General features: G+C 42.7%; 1 pseudogene; it reads right to left on the bottom strand.

The window, feature by feature from the left end:
• Positions 1-1997: 1997 nt before the first annotated feature.
• On the bottom strand, positions 1998-2116 carry LOC136646672 (5S ribosomal RNA; annotated as a pseudogene).
• Between the last annotated feature and the right edge of the window lie 15875 nt (positions 2117-17991).

Genomic DNA, 17991 nt, shown 5'->3' on the forward strand with positions numbered 1-17991 from the left:
AATAACTTTTCTAATGATCCCCAACTCCCCCAACTCCCCATAACTCCCCCAAACCTCCCCCTCCGCACCCCATCACCAACTTACTGAAAGTGCATGCACCACACCTCTGCTTATTTGAAGCAGTGGTTCAGAAGCACACAACAGCGACCCAACTTTCATGCCACCACAAGAATGAGAGTTCCAGCAGTGCAAGACCCAGATAGAATGGGGCTGTTAGATTATCACACAATCCAATTGTCAGCTTCTTCCATGTTTATCCTGGTTATTATTATGAGTTGATACACACATGCATGGCTATAGTACACACTTGATTAGACAACATATGATGAATGACAGCTGAATGAATTGATTCCATTAGAAAACATTACATTTGAGGTGATATGAAATTTAATGAATGGTCTTTTACCTGCGATTGCTCATTTATACATGCAAGTCACTACCTGATACTGCCTGCTTGTCCCTTTCTACTATCTCTTCCCACCAGCCATCCATATTAGCATTTTACTCAACTCTCCATAGCACAACAGTGAATGTGTTGCTTCCTTATCCCTACTACTGTGAATATGAGATATGTGGATCTGCTACTGTGGATATGAGATATGTGGATCCACCACTGTGAATATGATATGGATATGAGACTTTTTTCCTTCCATCCTCCTGATATGACACAATGTCTAGACTAGTACTAATGTCTCACAAGCACATTACCAGGGTGCCACGTGAAATCAGGTAATAAAAGACTTCTATAAGCTCAAAAGGAAGCTTCTTGCTGCTTCTCTGCATGAGTCATTGCCCTTGACATCCATTATCAATGGGAATGATAAGTGATTCATGCAGAAGAATCACAAGGAGTGCATTTTCTGATGCAGTAAATAAATGCAATAATAAATAAAATAAATAATTCCAAAATCCATGTAGAAATTAAGATGAGGAGAATTTTGGAAGCATCCCAAATGTGAAATAATGCTATTATTTGCACTTAGGGTCAAACGAGAATGCAACAGAAGTAAACCTTCTTTTAATTTATATCCCAATCCTACCCCCCACCAACATACACAATGCAGTGGTGCCAATGAAGCGTTCACAGTATCCTATGGTGGTAGATGGGGGGAACCAGATGGCCCAGGAGAATTAAGTACAAATATTTTTTTTGTTATGGGGAGGTCCCCATAACTGGGTGACCAGATACAATGGAGGACAGAGTGCCTCTTCCTTTAACCATTGTAGAGAAGAGGGAATGTTGGCAGGTGCAGCTTTTTAAACCCTTCCATGTTGAGCTGCACCTGCCCAAGGTAGAGGCACTCTATCCTCCAATATATCTGGTCATCCTGCTCCACAAGCAGCCTGATTGCAAGTGGGTCTTCTCAGACCTACACCAGCTAATTAGCTGGCATAATTTCAGGGAGCTTCAGGGATGGGTAGGGCTTGGGAAAGGGGGGTAGGATCCTGGTGTGCACAACTGCTGCTGAGATTCACCCCCTCACACCACCTCCTGCCACACCAACTCTACACCCCAATCCTCACCTAAACCAACCATGAACTGCTGCCACCTTACCTGCTCCTACATGGCCTGGGCGAGCTGTTGGTGTGTGCGTGGGACCTCCAGAAGTTTGTGCCGGTAGTCATGCAATACATGACAATAAGTGCACCGTTTGTGACACCAGATTGGGACTTATTGATCATGAGATCTGCCGCCATAAGCCATAGATTGAATTGGTCTGTCCATTTAGTAAATAGCATGCTGGGAGGAGAGAAAGGTGACAAAACAGGCCAAAATTGCATTATCCAGAATTGGGGGGCTTTGCAGTAGTTCCAGTCCCCATTGCAGTCCCCTCACACTATTTGAACAGGAAGAAAACTTCCATTCAAATTCAGTGGAAGCTTTTTTTCCTATTAAAAAATAGCGCATAGGGATGCTGCAACAGGGATCATAACCATGATGAGGTCAAGTACGGCTGGTTGGCAACCTTCAGTCTCGAAAGAAAGACTAAGGTATAAGCCTACAGCACCCGGTATTCCCAGGCAGTCTCCCATCCAAGTACTAACCAGGCCTGACCCTGCTTAGCTTCCGAAATCAGATGAGATTGGGCATCTGCAGGGTAACAAGGCCCCCTAACCCCAACCTTGTTTCCAGCCAGTTTCTTATCTGCTTTGTGCACTTTTATCCAATAAATCAAAATGCAGGTGGTACATGTTTAGGATTGTATCTAGTCTGATCCTTAGGAAACTGAACACACTGGCACAGCTGCATCAGTGCTGGAAAGCTGGATAGTATTGGGCCCCTCATTTAACTGAAGCTGTTTGTATTGAAGCAGCTTAACTATGGTGTAGAAGTGCAGCCCCATCACATTTAATTGCTGGCTCGGTAGGCGAGTGGTCTATAATGTTTTCATTATGTCTTTAATTAATTTCATAAAGTAAGGGAAGCATGTTCAATGACATTCTCCTTGGTAAACATGGAGGAGATTGAAACTTTTCAAGGTCCTCATGTTATTTTCTCCATCTATTGAATTCTCTAGCTCTCCCTCCCTCCCTCCCTGTTCTGAAGTTACAGCTGTTGCTTGGCAACTTAAGCCTTTGAAGACCAAAACAAATAGAGCATCCCAGCTTGATATTGTTGGTTCCCTTCTGCCCTCTGCAGCATTTAAATGGGCAACTTGAAATAGCCACAAGTAGCTCACCTAGACAGTAACACATCATCACTGCCATGGATTCCTCATTGTGCTCCAGGGCTTATAAGAACTGCAAGGAAGATTTCTCGAAGGCAATAAGGCTTAGAGAATCTGGAAGACTGGGGTGACAGAACATTGACTGTGATCCACTGTTAAAGATGACTAAGAAATACAGCCTACTGCACCAACATTTGTGATGTGCCATTTGTTGTAAAATGCAAGTTACAATTTCTCTGCTGTGACAGCAGTTGTAACTTGCATGCATGGATTGCAAACTGATAATGCCATTATGTATGCCAAAAGATAAGCAGGACAGTATAGGCAATCATAGAATTTAAAGGGGAACACATGGGGGGGGGGGGGCTTTTAACTATAACTAAATTAAGTGAACAGCCCAATCCTATCCACACTTTCCTGGGAGTAAGCCCCATTGACTCAAATGGGACTTACTTCTGAGCAGACGTGCGTAGGATTGGGCTGTTAGTGAATATTTTCCCTTTCCAAGACAACAAAATTAGGATTTTCAGATGCTCGGTGGGGGACCAAAGGTAGCTGCCTTATGCTGAATCAGATTATTGGGCTTTGGCAGCAGCCATGCACATCAAATCCTAACCCCCTTTCTCAGCCCAGACCTACCCCCTGACTCTTCTCAGACTTACACTATCTAAGCAGCTGGCATAGGTCTGAGGAGACCCACTGAAGACCTGACAACTTATGCAGAGGTGAATATAAATGTTATTTACTTACCACCCCTGGGCCATCAGGTTTCCTGCTAGTCCATAGCATGTTATGGTCTTTTGTTAAAAAACAAAAGCAGTTCATAAAATAATCTAGGAAAGGGCAAAAACAAATGAAAAGATTCTGCAATCATACAGTGGAAATGAATATTGAGAAATTTGAATTCACAGGCTAAGTGGAATTACTGGCTAATTTTAAAGAACACCAGATTTTCAAGGGTTTCTTTTCTATTTCACTATATTATATTTATTTGTGCATTCTTTCAAATATTTCACTGCCTCATTTTCACCTTGTAACATTAATTTTAGCACACCTTCTGTTATACAAGTATTGGAACAAAGAGGTTGAATTTAAGGCAGTTTTGATTTGGCCAACTACAGCAATTTCACTATGATATAGGGTTATACTTTGGAAGTCGCTGAAGATTTGATTAACACCAGTATAAAAGCATCAAGAAGAAAAAAGGCACGTTCTTCCAAAAAATTGGTCTCAGTCCATTGAGATATCATATCATGCAAGTTGCCACCACCAGCAATCTGAATCTTGAGAAAGCCAGAGGTTTCTTCTTAGGTGAAACCTCTGATGGAATTTTGAAGGATCCGTAGGAATTATGAAGAAAGTTAAAGGATTTAGAGAAGACTTGCTAAGATTCTGTCCCTATTTATAAAACAAATTCATTGGACCTGCTGTATCAGTGGGCTGTGCACCCACAGATTTAACCATCTGCAGATTGAATTTTTTTTTCACCTACGCTGCTGTAGACTTCCACCATTTCACAGCTCTGTCTTACTGCAGCACTCACATCATTCATGCATATTTAGACAATTTACGCAAGTTTAGGCAGTTTACACAAGTCCAGGTAATTTATGCAATATGCAAAAAACTATCTTAACTTCTGTAAATTGCCTAAACTTGCAAAAACTTATGCAATTTGCTCAGAGTTACAACTCTGGACTTGAGCATTGTGGATTTTGGTATCCATGTGAGGCCCCGAAACAAATCCCTATGGATATAGAGGGCCCATTGTACCAGACTTGCATTTTCAAATTCTGTTGGAAACCCCATCCAAATTAAAGGAGTGCCCTGCCACAAAACAGAAATAAGCCAGAGCTTATTGGGACTCCATGGAGAAAGCCCACATACACCAAGCTTCAACCTCCCCCCCCCCCCCCACAAAATGCAAGAGTAAGAAAGGATCCCTTTCTCTTCCCTTTAGGAAAGGGGTATCTGGAATGTTTTGCTTTTCCTGAAAGGCTCCCCATTTATACACTGTCAGAAGATGAAATGTTCCCCTAACTGAATCTACTGTCTGCCAGAATTCCTTGTAGTGTTCCTTGTACATTTCTAGATGATAAAGAGCTGCTTTTAGATTAATTACTGTATATTTCCTTATTATACATTTATTAATTATGCAACTACTGAGAACTGCTTTAAAAAAAGTTTATGAAAGTGCAGAATGTGACAATCTTGAACAGCACTATAGTTACTTTATTGCTATAAATCACAGAATGTTTATTTCAGAGTAAATTATAATTACTGGCATGTGTCTCAACCTATTTATGGTAGACGTATATGGACATTCCCCTGCTCTGCCTTGTAGGAAGTGTCCCGTCCCGTCCCCCCACAATGTCCTGCAAATGTGGGGCATTTTTCTACATTGTTGTTTGTTAGTATTTTCAAAGGAGATACAGGTATAACCTAATTACCCACAGATTTTTTACCTTCGGTTTTATCTTAACACAGTGAGAAGGGCCCTTTCAATTAAAGGAAAAAACATTCCTTTTAAAAACAACCTAGCTTAGCAGGCAGACAATCAAACATTTTCTCTCCAGGCACTTAGAACAGCTTCTCTTGGAGGCAATCGACCGCTCCCTTCCCCCAGAGCAGGGGAAAGAATGCAAAGAGATTATTGGTTTTGCATTCTCTTTGCATTCTTTTGAGTGGTCACTTGCCTTGGAGATAAGCCTTTCTAACTGCCTGGGGAGAGAGATTGATTGTCTGCCTGCTGCCACTCTTCTGCATTACAATGGTAAGGAGGTTATTTTTCAACCACTGAGCAAAGCGACATTGTTTTTTTGGATGGATTTCATTTATTGAGATTTTTGGCATCCGAAAAAGTTCTGGGAATGGAAACCTTGCAGATGCAGAGACCCAATCTGTAGATACCAAATGAAGTTATACTGCAATCATCAGAACTTCAGAAGAAATTCTCATTTGTCTAATAGGCAAGAGGAACTCATTCTGAAATTTCTCAAAAGGGTTTCACTGAAAAAAATATAAACATATAAAGTTTTTTCTCACACCACCTAGTTTATGACTCCAAAATCAAAGTATCCAGTAAAACTAGCAGCAGGATTTGAGAAACAGATTGAAAATCCAAACATCCTTTTTCTCATGCACAAGAGTGAACTAACCAGTGAGTTATCAAGTGAGATTACTTACATCAGAAATGGCAAATGCAGTACTGCTAGTTTCATCTGTTTGTCTTTTTTTAAAGCTAGTTTACGTGTCACCTGTCACCCTAGTGTGATGGAGTCCAAGATAGGGTTTGCAGTTAATGGCAGACTTGATTCAGTGGCTGAGATAATGAGCCTTTACTTTTTCCCATAGAAGTGAATAGTTTGTCATTCACAATTGTAAGGCAAAATAAAATACTGCATAGGGACTCCCTTCACTATGTCTGTCTCTGAAAAAGATCCCTTAAAGGGTGTAAAATATAAGCCAGAAGCTCTTTATCTGGCTCCCATGATAATTGAGCTCCCCAAGTACCACCCTTTCAGCAGTGCTGCTTCTGCTGAGGCTCTGGGAGAGAGATGGAAGGAGGCCTCAGAAGCCAAGGAACACTATGGGGGAAGAAACAGACAAAGAAGGGTGAGAGGGGGAAACAATGAGTGCTGGAAGAGCCCAATTATCATGTGAGTGTGACTTTGCAGAGCACCTCTCAGCTGTGGAGCTGCAAAGCCTTGGCAGAAGCTGAGCTGCTGAATGGGCAGCCATATGATAATTGGGCTGCCAGTGCAATAATTGGACTCTCCCATCTTTTGAAATTTTTATCATTATTGTATATTTTCTCTTCTGTCATTTTGCAGCTACATGAGAACAAAAGTGCTTATTTCTGGCCATCTTCTGCTTAATGATGTCAGTTCCTGCTTAATGATGTCACTTCCGACCCACAGCAGGTGCCACGAATGCTATTTGGTCCACTGTATAAAATTAGCTTGACACCCCTGCCTTAGGTGATGTTGAAAATATATTTGTAATAGGACTTCTCAAGGGTTCTTTTCAACAGAAAAATCCTATACATATCCATTTTGATGGCAATATAATAAAATGCAGTCTGTGAACACCTGTTGCTGATGCTGAAGCAGTATCCAGTGCAGTCTCTGATTACGTTTTGCTACAGGGACAGAAACTTCTCCCATCTCTGTTTCTTTTTATTGTATTTGTCTTTCCTCACAATATTTTATGATATAATAAAAGGATGTCATCAGTGACTTTCAGTTTGCTGTACTGAAAATACAACTGACACTGATATTCTAGTACATGCAGTAACCAGTCAAAACTGCTGTGGGCTAACAAGGTGAAATCCAGCAAATTGTGCAATATGATTCAAGGGAGGGAAATACTATTTTATACAAAGGAAGGGGATAGCTTTCTGTTTTGTATTTAAGCGTGCTAAATCTCTTCATGCCTAAAGCATAAGAACAGGAGTGTATAAAAGTTCTAGAGAGAAAGGAAACAGCACTGGCTGAACCAATTGTGCGATGAAAGCAAGACTATAAACATGAAATTGGATTCCAAATTTCAACACAGCTTAGAAATGATTCGAAAGGAGTAAATTGCCTGTAAACTCTAACAAAGGCATGAAAGCTGAAGAAGACATTTATATTGCTTTCAACGTAAACTTGCTGCACTGGAACCAACCTGCTCCACCCTCAGCTTTCCTGTGTCTCAAAGTAAGGGATGTGCTTGCTCAGTAGTCATTAGTTTTGATTTGCAGTTGAAACTCCCAGTAGAAAAGGTCTGGGAGTTTCAGATCAGACCTTTCAAAAAATGTGGGGAGGGTCCCTTGGAAGAAAAGCCTACAAAATAGAGCCATCACAATGAAGGCACTGCCCCTTGTAAACATCAACCTAGTTATCATGGCACTGAAATGCATCTTTATGACTGAGGATGCAATCCTAACCAATTTTCCAGCACCGAGGTAAGGGCAATGCAACTCTGAGGTAAGGGAACAAACATTGCCTTACCTTAAGGAGGCCTCTGTGACTGTCCCCCAAAGGCAGGATGTAGCTCGTGCCCCACTGGCACAGCTATGCCAGTGCTGGAAAGTTGGTTAGGATTGTGCCCCAATGCTCATCAAGATATAAGAAATATTTATGTTTATTCTTAAATATCAAAAGGTTTGTGCAATTCAAAGATTAACACCAAATATGAAACATCACACATACCACATAATTCCAAAAGTATTTATGAAGCCTGGCATAAAGAAAGCACTCAAGAGTAGAATACCTTGACTTTGGCAAGTGTCAAAGTAATTTCACTGGACAAAAAGAAAGCAAAGACTGGGTAGAATGAAATTGGGCTGGCAGGAAGCCTGGGAGCCATTGCACCCACCAGTGCCATTGCAAGGAGTAACATCCACTGGAGCAGGTAAGTTCCACAATGAGAAGCGCAGGGATGGGGAAAGTGCAGGGGGAGGGGGTGGAATGGGACACGGGTAGCATGGATGGGGAAGGGGAGGGCAGATTGGGCTCAGGAAGGAGGTGAGATTGGCAGCACCAGCAGGCGCCATATCCTGTTCCCCCCCCCCTCCCACGCCCAATCCACTGGCATGGATCAACTTGGACTTGGACCAGCTGCAGCTATGTAGCTGGTTCAGGTCTGAGTTGACCCATTGCACAGACAAACGTCCCTTTACCCCAAGGAGATTTTCCACCTGCTAAGCTCCCCTCATGGCATGCAGCGCAGCTTGTGCATGTGAAGTTGGTACATAGTGGTCAATGGGGCTTACTCTCAGGAAAGTATGGGTAGGATTGCAGCCTGTGAGCTGAAGCCTATGCATGTCTACTCAGAAATAAGTCCCATAGTGGTTAATGGCGCTTACTCTGTAGCCTGCCTGCAATATTCCCCCCCCCCCCAAAAAAAAGAATCAGTGAGATTTCCAGCCCTCACAGCACCCAGTTTAAAGTTCTTCTATTTCAGGCATATCAAGATAAAGACCCTCCTGGCTTCACAAGTGCAAAATGGAAAACTTTCCCCTTACCAGCTGAAGCCTCTTTTTTGTCCTTTTTAGTGGGAGGGGGGGGTGCCTTCTGGAGCAGCTCCATCGGATCGGAACCATTCTGGTGTCTTCACATTCCCCTTTGCCTGGCCTGACCAGCAGCCAAGGCACGTCTGCCTACTCACAAGTAAACACAACGTGAGGCTGCTTGCTTTCCATAGGGCTCAATAGATTGCAGCTGGGAGGGACTGCCTTCTCCCTTTTGTGTTTTTGGGGGCTGCATTCATTGGATCAGGACCATTCTGACATCCTTGGAGTCCTCTCAGCCTACCCTTTCTGATGGACTATGGCAAGTACACCTACTTGTGAGTAAACACGCACTACAGCTCACTTTCACTTTCCATAAGGCTCCATGCATTTTTTCCTTCTGGTTTTTTGGCCATAACTTTTGAACGAGAGGAGCGATTTCAATTCTGGTTTTTTCACTGCACTCCGCTGGCCATCCCACATCCAATGGTGCATGCCATGACATGGTAGCTCCTAAAGCCGCAAAGTTAGCGTGTCACCCCCCCGGCATGTCACCTGGTGCAACCAGCACCCCCCGCACCCTCCTAGCGATACCAGTGCTATCATGCAAAAGAAAGGGAAGACTTGTTTGAGGGCAGGACTAGAACTAATGGGTTGAAACTACAGAGAAGTATGATTAGGCTAGGCATGAGGAAGAAACTAAAAAAGTGTCCCACACTGGAACAGTTTGCCTCATATAGTTGTGGACAACCTTCCCTGTAAGCTGCACTGCCATGCCATTGCACAACTCTAAGTTCTGGGGCTTGGCACTGGTTGTGGTGTGATGGCTGAGGCTTCCACAGCTACCCCCACACAGTCATCATAGGGCTGTGCACACTCTAGGGAGAAATTAGTGGGAACATTGAGATCAGCTCTCCCTTATTGGAGGTTTTCAAGCAGAGGCTGAATGGCCATCTATCGGGGATGCCACAGTGGTCTGACTGAGAAAGAGTTTAGATTAGATTACAAGCAAGGTCCCTTCCAATGCAAGTATTCTACTTTCTATAGTCACCTATGGTTCCAGCAAAGCCCTAAAAGAATATTTGCACATAACTAATGCATTATTGATATCTCACAACTAGCAAAATTATTGTACTTGCTTTTTATTTATTTATGCAATGAAAGAAAGTTTTTCAATACTATGAAATGGCACAAAATATAATATATTGTACAGGGTGAGTTTACTCTGGGATTAGCTATTATTGGTATAGAATAAAAATGATCCTGCCTGAATAGTCAGGTAACTGGAGTCATAAGACTGTCCCTAATGCTAACGCACCTTTAATTTTTTCTTCTTCTGTTTTTTAGTGTGGTTGTGTTTCTCTATCCAATAGCACCCTCAAGTGGTTACAAAAATTTTTTAAAATGTTATTTTATTCTTCTGTTTCTTCTTTTGCAGACCCCAATACTGCTTGCACAATGTCTCGAATCCTGACATTGCATCAGAGCTGCAAGGTACATCATCCCAAGTAATTTGCTGAGAAAACAACCCACAGAACCATTCCTGAAATCTCACATACACATCTCTGAAATTTTTGCCAATCATATTCTATTCAGTTTTAAAAGTCACACATTGCTTTGTTTCCTTGATAATACTTGAAACACCTGTTTAAACATTTTAAAGCAGGAATTTCAATGAGATGTTAATTGGCTTAATTCAAATGATGCCTGTCACTTGATAGAACTCATCATCACATAATTTCTTCTTGTCAATAGAATACAGCTAAATGTGCAATTGAATCCAATGGCAAGTATTGTGTTTCAGGTGGAACGTAAGTCCTTTTTATGTTGTGCTGTAGTCCTGATGGCTCTTGTGTCTACATAATACATTGGTGCACTTCCAAACTGAACCAGGTGAACATGAGAAGCTTTTTTATATTCAATCAGACCATTTCCATGAAGCCCTGCACTATCTTCTTCAGTGGTTCTCAAACGTTTTAGAATGACCCACTTTTTAGAATCAGAATCTGTCAGGATCCACCAGAAGTGATATCATGACTGGGAGTTTCATTACCAAGCAGGAAATTTTTTAATAATCCTAGGCTGCAATCCTACCCCCACTTACCCAGGAGTAAATCCTATTTACTATCATTGTTAAAAGCATATACATAGCAGCCTGTTAAAAGTACAGATCTGTAATATTTCCCCAAATGCAGGCTGCAATCCTAACCACACTTTCCTGAGAGTAAGCCCTATTGAACAAAATAGGACTTACTTCTGAGAAGACCTGGTTAGGATTGTGCCCGCAGTCACATACCAAGGAGGCAACAAGTCTACTATATTAAAAATAAAATATTGAAATGAAATGGGGACCCACCTGAAATTCACTCACGACCCACCGAGTAGATCTTGAACCACAGTTTGAGAAACACTGCTCTACTTCATCTGACAATGAGTCTCCAAGATCTCAATAAGAGAGTCTACTTTTCCTAAGATATGCTGACTGGAATCTAACCTGGGAAAGACATAATACCTCTTTTTTTATCAGGGAAAGCTGAATCTGGCATGGGTTTACAATCTGTTCTGTAGAGCTAAGAGGTTACATTCCTCTTGAAATATTAGGTTTGTAGTCAAGGACTGCTTCTAGACTCAGCCAGCCTTTTTATGCTGGTTATGCACGTGATGGCTGTGGCCAGAAGTAGTTCTACCCAGCTTCATCTGGTGTACCAGCTACAGCCTTTGCTAAATAAAGCAGTCGTGTCAACCTCAATTACTCAATTACTATGAGTCTTGAGGCAAAGCCCTGCATGGTCCCCCATGGCAACCCCAACATTGGGTGCTACCACTGTCACTGATGGTTCAGTATATAGCTATGCTCCATGAATTGCATTGCTTTTCCAGTGTGTTCCCAGGTACAAGTCAAGTTATCACCTATGAAGCCCTATATGGCTTAGGACCTGGAGTACTTTTTTCTGCCACATTAACCTGTCCATGCTCTGTGCTAATAATTGAGGAGCTGCTCCACATATCACTGCAAACCAAAATATGATTAGTAGCAACGTGGGTCAGGGCCTTCTCAGTGGCAACTCCATGACTGGAATTCTCTGTCATGGACTACTGACTGGTGTCTATGCTGCCTGTTAAGACCTTTCTGTTTCAGTAAGCCTTCTCTTGAATTCTTCTGGCGCTCTTGCCTTTTGGTTTGTGTGCTTTCCTCTGTTATTATTATCTTGTCAGTTTTGATTATTGCTTTAAATTGCTTTCAGTAGTGTCTTTGGAATATTTGTAAGGCACCTATGTAGGATCAAAGGTGACCTAGAATGTATGCAAATGAAATAAATAAAAATAAGGTATCCCCATACCTGCAGATATAGCAGGAGGTCTGGTCTAGAGGGTAGAGCCTCCATTTGCCTGAAGGTAACATCCGAAGGTCGCCAGTTCAAGGCCACCGGCACCGTGAACGGCAAGACCTTGAAGCAGCTGACAATAATAATAATAATAATAATAATAATAATAATAATAATAACAGGTATTTATATACCGCCTTTTTTGGTCTTTATTCAAGACTTTATTCAAGGCGATTTACATAGGCAGGCTTTATTAAATCCCTTATTAAATAGGGATTTTTACAATTTCAAAGAAGGTTCTTTCTTTCAAGAATGACTACATTCAAGGTGTTTCATTCCGATCTGGCTTCACATTCTGGCCTCCATCCTCCCACGCTCAGAACAGATAGAATTGCTCGGCTTCAGCTTGTCAGCTGCTCCAAGGTCGCACGGTGCCGGTGGCCTCGAACTGGCGACCTTGTGGATGTTATCTTCAGGCAGACGGAGGCTCTACCCTCTGGATCAGACCTCCTGCCCTAGCCGAGGTTCTGCCGAGTTATTCCACCTGCTCTTTGGCTGCTGTCAGCCTTTGTGGGAGGAAAATGGATGCCAGAATGTGATACCAGATCATAAAAGATCCATCTGTAATGTTGTGGTTCTTGAAAGACAGAATCTTCTTCAATTGTAAAAATCCCTATTGGAATTTAGTATAGCCTGCCTATGTAAACTGCTTTAAATTAAAGTCTGAGGAGAAATCTGATGACCAAGAAAGGCGGTATATAAATACCTGTATTATTATTATTATTATTATTATTATTATTATTATTATTATTATTATTATTATTATTATTATTATTATTATTGTTATTGTTATTGTTATTGTTATTGTTATTGTTATTGTTATTGTTATTATTGCAGATCCTGTAGGCACAGATTCACTTATCAGCTGTGCTCTGCCTCCATGTGCCCATTTAAGTAAAGAACTGTTTTCCTTTACTGTAATGCCAAGTACTCATCACTCTTCCTGTTTCATGTTAGTCTCCCTCCTCCAGCATTTCACATGGCTGCTTTTTATGTTTCTCTCTAGCATACTATATTAGGCTGTATTGGACAAGAGATGAGTTTTTGGTGCCACAGTTAGTATAGGGTTGCCTTTTATCTGTGGTTTTGGTATCCATGGGGGGCCTGAGAATGTATGGAACAACAATGGTGGAGCCAGTGAAAGAGGCCTCAAAGCTGTAGGGAGCAGGCCTCAGAGGAATGAAAGGCAAGGTTCCCCTGTTAATGTCCAACGCACAAGAGATGGCAGTGAGGATGATGACCGCACTACAAAGGGAAACATCTGGTTCTATGATGTTCTCTCATGGAATAACTTTTGTAAAAACCCCATTTGGAAAAAAAAAATGGGGTATATGGTCAGCCTGCCTATGTAAACTGCCTTGAGTCAATGAAAGAGGCAGTATATATAAAAAATAATGGCACAATCCTAATGTGCCTCTGTGCTGGCAGAGCAGACTGTCACAAATGTGTCATAAAGCATGTTGTGACAGCATTGGAGTTAGCAGCATTGGTGGGAAGGTCTCCACAGTTCCACTGTCCCATCAGTGCTGGTGCCAGTGTAGGACCCAACACGTAGCAGATAAGCTCTGTCCTGAGCAGTGGAAGGGAGGGGGAAGGGGTAGGGTGGGAAGGGGGAGGGGATGAGTGGATTGGGTCCTAGAAAGGGGGTGAAATCAGCAACACAGGGACATGCCACATTCTATCTCCCTTCCTGAGCCAGATCTACCAACATGGATCCACTTGGACTTGCACCAGTGATTTAGCAGGTGCATGTCTGAGTAGACCTGTTGCCAGGGCTTTCCCTGGGGCAAGGGGAAAAATGTCCCCTTATGTTGAAGAGCCCTCTGGACTGCAAAATTTCTCCATGTTATACAGCACAAGCCCCAGGCCCCACTGCATCAGTGCAGGGGAAATTTCAATAGGATTTGTAAATAAATAAAATGTGTCCCTTCTCTTTTTGGTTGGACTAGCAGCTAGCATTCGCAAGGAGGGAGAACAGGAGCTCAGGAAGCTGCAACCAAGAAAGAGATTGTGGAAGGAATGTTGGCATAGGCAATCTAGCTCCATAACTGGCCTCAGAAACCACACTGGACCCAGACCCACCCACCCTCTTTTCTTTTGGAGCCATTTTTCCCCATTCCCCCCTTCCTATTAGCTTGTATTTGGCTGTGGATGCCAACTTCTCATAATTGTCTGGATCGACCTAATAAATAATGTACTCATTATTTATCATACTGAATGTGTATCCCTGCATCCTGTTTCACTCATCATTTTGAAATGGGTTTGGGCCATAGCCACTGCTATAAATTAAACATAGCCACGGAGGGAGTTTTCTTACCACCACTATTGAGAGGAAATAGGATCATCATATTACTTGGAAAAGAATATATCTCACAATGCCTCTGAATAAGCATTTTCCTACATGGGGATGCGATGTGTGTGTGTTTCTGTTTCCTGCACCTTGTTTCAAACAGTTTGATCTCTTTTACTGCTTCTATCCCACACTTGTACAAGCAGCATGAAGAGCAACCCCCATAGGGAGTAGTCTATTTTATCATTGTTTGAGATACAGTAGGCAAAGAAGCAGTGACATACTCAAAACCCATCCTAAGAGCCTCACAGCTGAGTTCATCACATCACAAAGGTTCATCTTTCTAGCAGGTACCATGTTGTGGTTTGTCTGAATTCAGGTCATTTCTAGAATTTGGAAACTGGGTCGATTCAAACCGTTGGCTTAAATGGTTGAACATCTGAAATGGCATTGTAGAAACCACTGCATCTAGTGCTCTTCCCAGCTTGGACTGAATCCTCCTCACACCCCTTCCCAGTGCCCCACCTGAACAATTGCGTATGCAAACTTATCAGTCCCCCACGATATACAGTCTCCACAATATACTCTCATCCCACTCATCAGTCCCACTCATCAGTCTCCACGATATACAGGAAGCAAGGGTAGTTGTGATGAAGGTTCAGTGGTCACATCAGGAGAGGTACAGACTGCACCATTTCGTTGGACATTTGCAAGTATGTATGGTGCATCCAAGGCACCTGGGTGATGTGGGAGCTGCAATGGGTGTACCATAATTAAATGACATTTCCCCTCCCCGGATAGCTGAAAACCATGTTACATTTTCAGCATGCATCCAAAACTGTTGATGCTAAAAAATACAGAATCACATAGTGTGGAATTATGGTTAATTAGCCAATTAGCTATAGCTATGGCATATGCTTTCTCGCCATGTATCTGGGCAGTCCAATCCTAATCAGGAATGAGCATGTTGCAGCAGCGCAGTGGCTTGTGGTGGTGGTGGAAAGGCAAGCACGGCCTGCTGGCACCAGCTGAAGGCATGCACCTGCTGGAAAAGGTAGTGGGCCAGTAGAGGGGTGGGAGGAGGACAGAATGGAGGTGGTGTAACGAGTGAAGGGAGGGCAGGGAGGGGCAGATCAGGCTCAGGAGGGGGGCAGAAATAGCAGCAGTGACTACCACTATATCCTTTCCCCCTACCCAGGTCTGATTTCCCAACACAGGGCTTCTCAGACTTGAACCCATTTTGCTGGTGCAAGCCTCAGTAACTCCACAGAGGCTGCTGGGGTTTACCCCGGTGGAAGGGGACAAAAGCCCCCTTCCCTCGGGGGGACCTCCCGTACACTCTATTCCTGCACTGAATTCAGCAGAGGTCATTTTGGTGCTACTGCATAGCAGCCCGGAAATCTCAATAGGATTGTGCTGTATCTCAGTACATGGGATCGTATGGACCAGGGATGAGTTGGGGAGACTGAAAACTCCTAACTAGTCCCTTTCAGGAAAGGGTGGGATGGGAGGAGCAAGGGCAGCCACTCAGGATGCTCACTTAAGCTGTAGCCTAAGACACTGTAAAATATGGAAATAGATCAGAGGATACCAGGCAAATGGCATGGGAAATAGGCAAGGGTGGGAGCAGACATTGGATGTCACAGGTTGGGTAGTGGCCAAGGGCTCACTTCACAGAGGGCCCACCTGACCAGACTGACATCTGAGCCCTTAATATTGGGAGCAGTCAAATGTTCCATGGGTTTAGACAAGGGTGCCATGAAACGTTCAGGGCATGGCTTTGCCTAAAGGGCCCCAGTAACCTGGTGCTAGCAAAAACACTAGAAAGCACAACATTTCCCAGTAAGCATTTTGGAAAGCCTTGTAGAAGTCCTGCAAAAGTCAGCTACTCTCTCAGTATTTCCTAGCACTCTACCAACAGTGTCAATAGTACGTTGTTATCACAGATGCAATATGTTTGGTGCATTTAGGAATTTATAACTTCCCCTCATGTTAAAAGTATTGTCCAATAATAGCAACAATGGTTTGACATGAACAGCTGGGAAACGAAGTTTTAGGGAATCAGTCAAGAGCTTCTGAAGGAATGTATATTCCTGCCACTTTAACCTTTCACAAAACAAGTTTTCATTTGTGGTGAAAGTCAAGTCTCTCCTTGGGGTACACAGATGGGTCCATAAGCCATATGGCACGGCAATCTCTTTGCTGTATGAAATTGACATGGAAATAGCTAGTCTTCTTTTTACGGCAAGAAGCATTGTGGGTAAATCATTTGCTCCTAACATTCCACTGAGGAAATTCTGTTTGCATCTGAAGATCATGTTGAACAAGAATTAGATAACAATTGATGGTATTTCTTCAGGCAGCTTGTCCACAGAGTGGAAGCAAATTAAAGTATTCAGGATGTCTTGAATTGCACTGAATGCAAGCAGCTGACATTCAGTTCATGAATGAATAAGCAATAATCAACATCTGGGCGATAATTATCACTTCCTCATGCGTTCAGCTTTAGTTTCCCCTCATACATCATTATTATCTTGTCCTAGAGGAGACGAGGTTGAAGGTGAATCCTCCAATTCGGATTTTTAATGATTCAATTACATAGCAGGATTTTCTCTGTGTTACAAAGGCAACCAACGAATAATTGTTATGAATACCCAGGCTAAGATTAAAAAATAAATGGGTATTTTCACTTCTAAAGCAGCCAGGACGCTTGTATTTAAGCCTTTGTATTTATCAACTAGTTTCAACCCAGCACATAATTTGTTAAAAGGATGTTGCAAGGGCACAAAAGGAGAGCTCAACAGAAGCTTCCAGATCATTGCCCCTCCTTACAATAAAAGAAGTTGCTTTATACAGTCCTATGTAAGCCCAATATGGTCAATGCTGAATCCTTCCCAGCTGAGTGATGAATGGTTAGCAAACCCCCATGCAGCTGGTCCCGCCCACACAGTTGCTTCATTTCCATTCAGTATGAGATTACCCTCTTTAGGGAAGTCAGGCCACTACTGGTACATGTGGTAGAGACCTTCAAACCATGATTCAGTGGGAGGAGGGGGGAGGAACAATACAACAGAGGCATGAGAACAGAAACTCAGTGTTGGTGCACATGATACATTCTTAATGAGGCCAGAGGACAATTCAGGCTGCACCAGAACCATGGTTTTTGGGGGGAACATAGGGCCCAATCCTATCCAATTTTCCAGTGCCAGTGCAGCTGTGCCAATGGGGCATGCGCTGCATCCTGGGTTGGGGAGGCAGTCACAGAGGCCTCCTCAAGTTATGGGAATATTTCTTTTCTTACCTCGGAGCTGCATTGAGGCTGCACTAGTGCAGGGAGGTTGGATAAGATTAGGGAGCACATAGTGATAGTTTTAAAAGCATTGCTGAAACAAGTCCACAGTAAGACCAGAGAGGACTGGTGAAAGCTACCAATTTTTTTGATTTCAATAGGTTGCAGAAGGAACATGATCCGTGCTCTCTTGCATTGGTCCATTTTCAATATAGTTAAATTATTGTACTAGACCAGAATTTACAATTTGTTGGTATTGTGACTCTGGGTCCCCTTACCAGTAACAGGGGACAGCACCAGTAACAGGTGTCACCAGTAACAGGTGACAGCCCTTCCAGCAAAGACATTGTGGTCTCCTGGATGGG

The sequence above is a fragment of the Tiliqua scincoides genome, chromosome 3, assembly GCF_035046505.1.
Source record: "Tiliqua scincoides isolate rTilSci1 chromosome 3, rTilSci1.hap2, whole genome shotgun sequence".
In the NCBI taxonomy this organism is placed as follows: Eukaryota; Metazoa; Chordata; class Lepidosauria; order Squamata; family Scincidae; genus Tiliqua; species Tiliqua scincoides.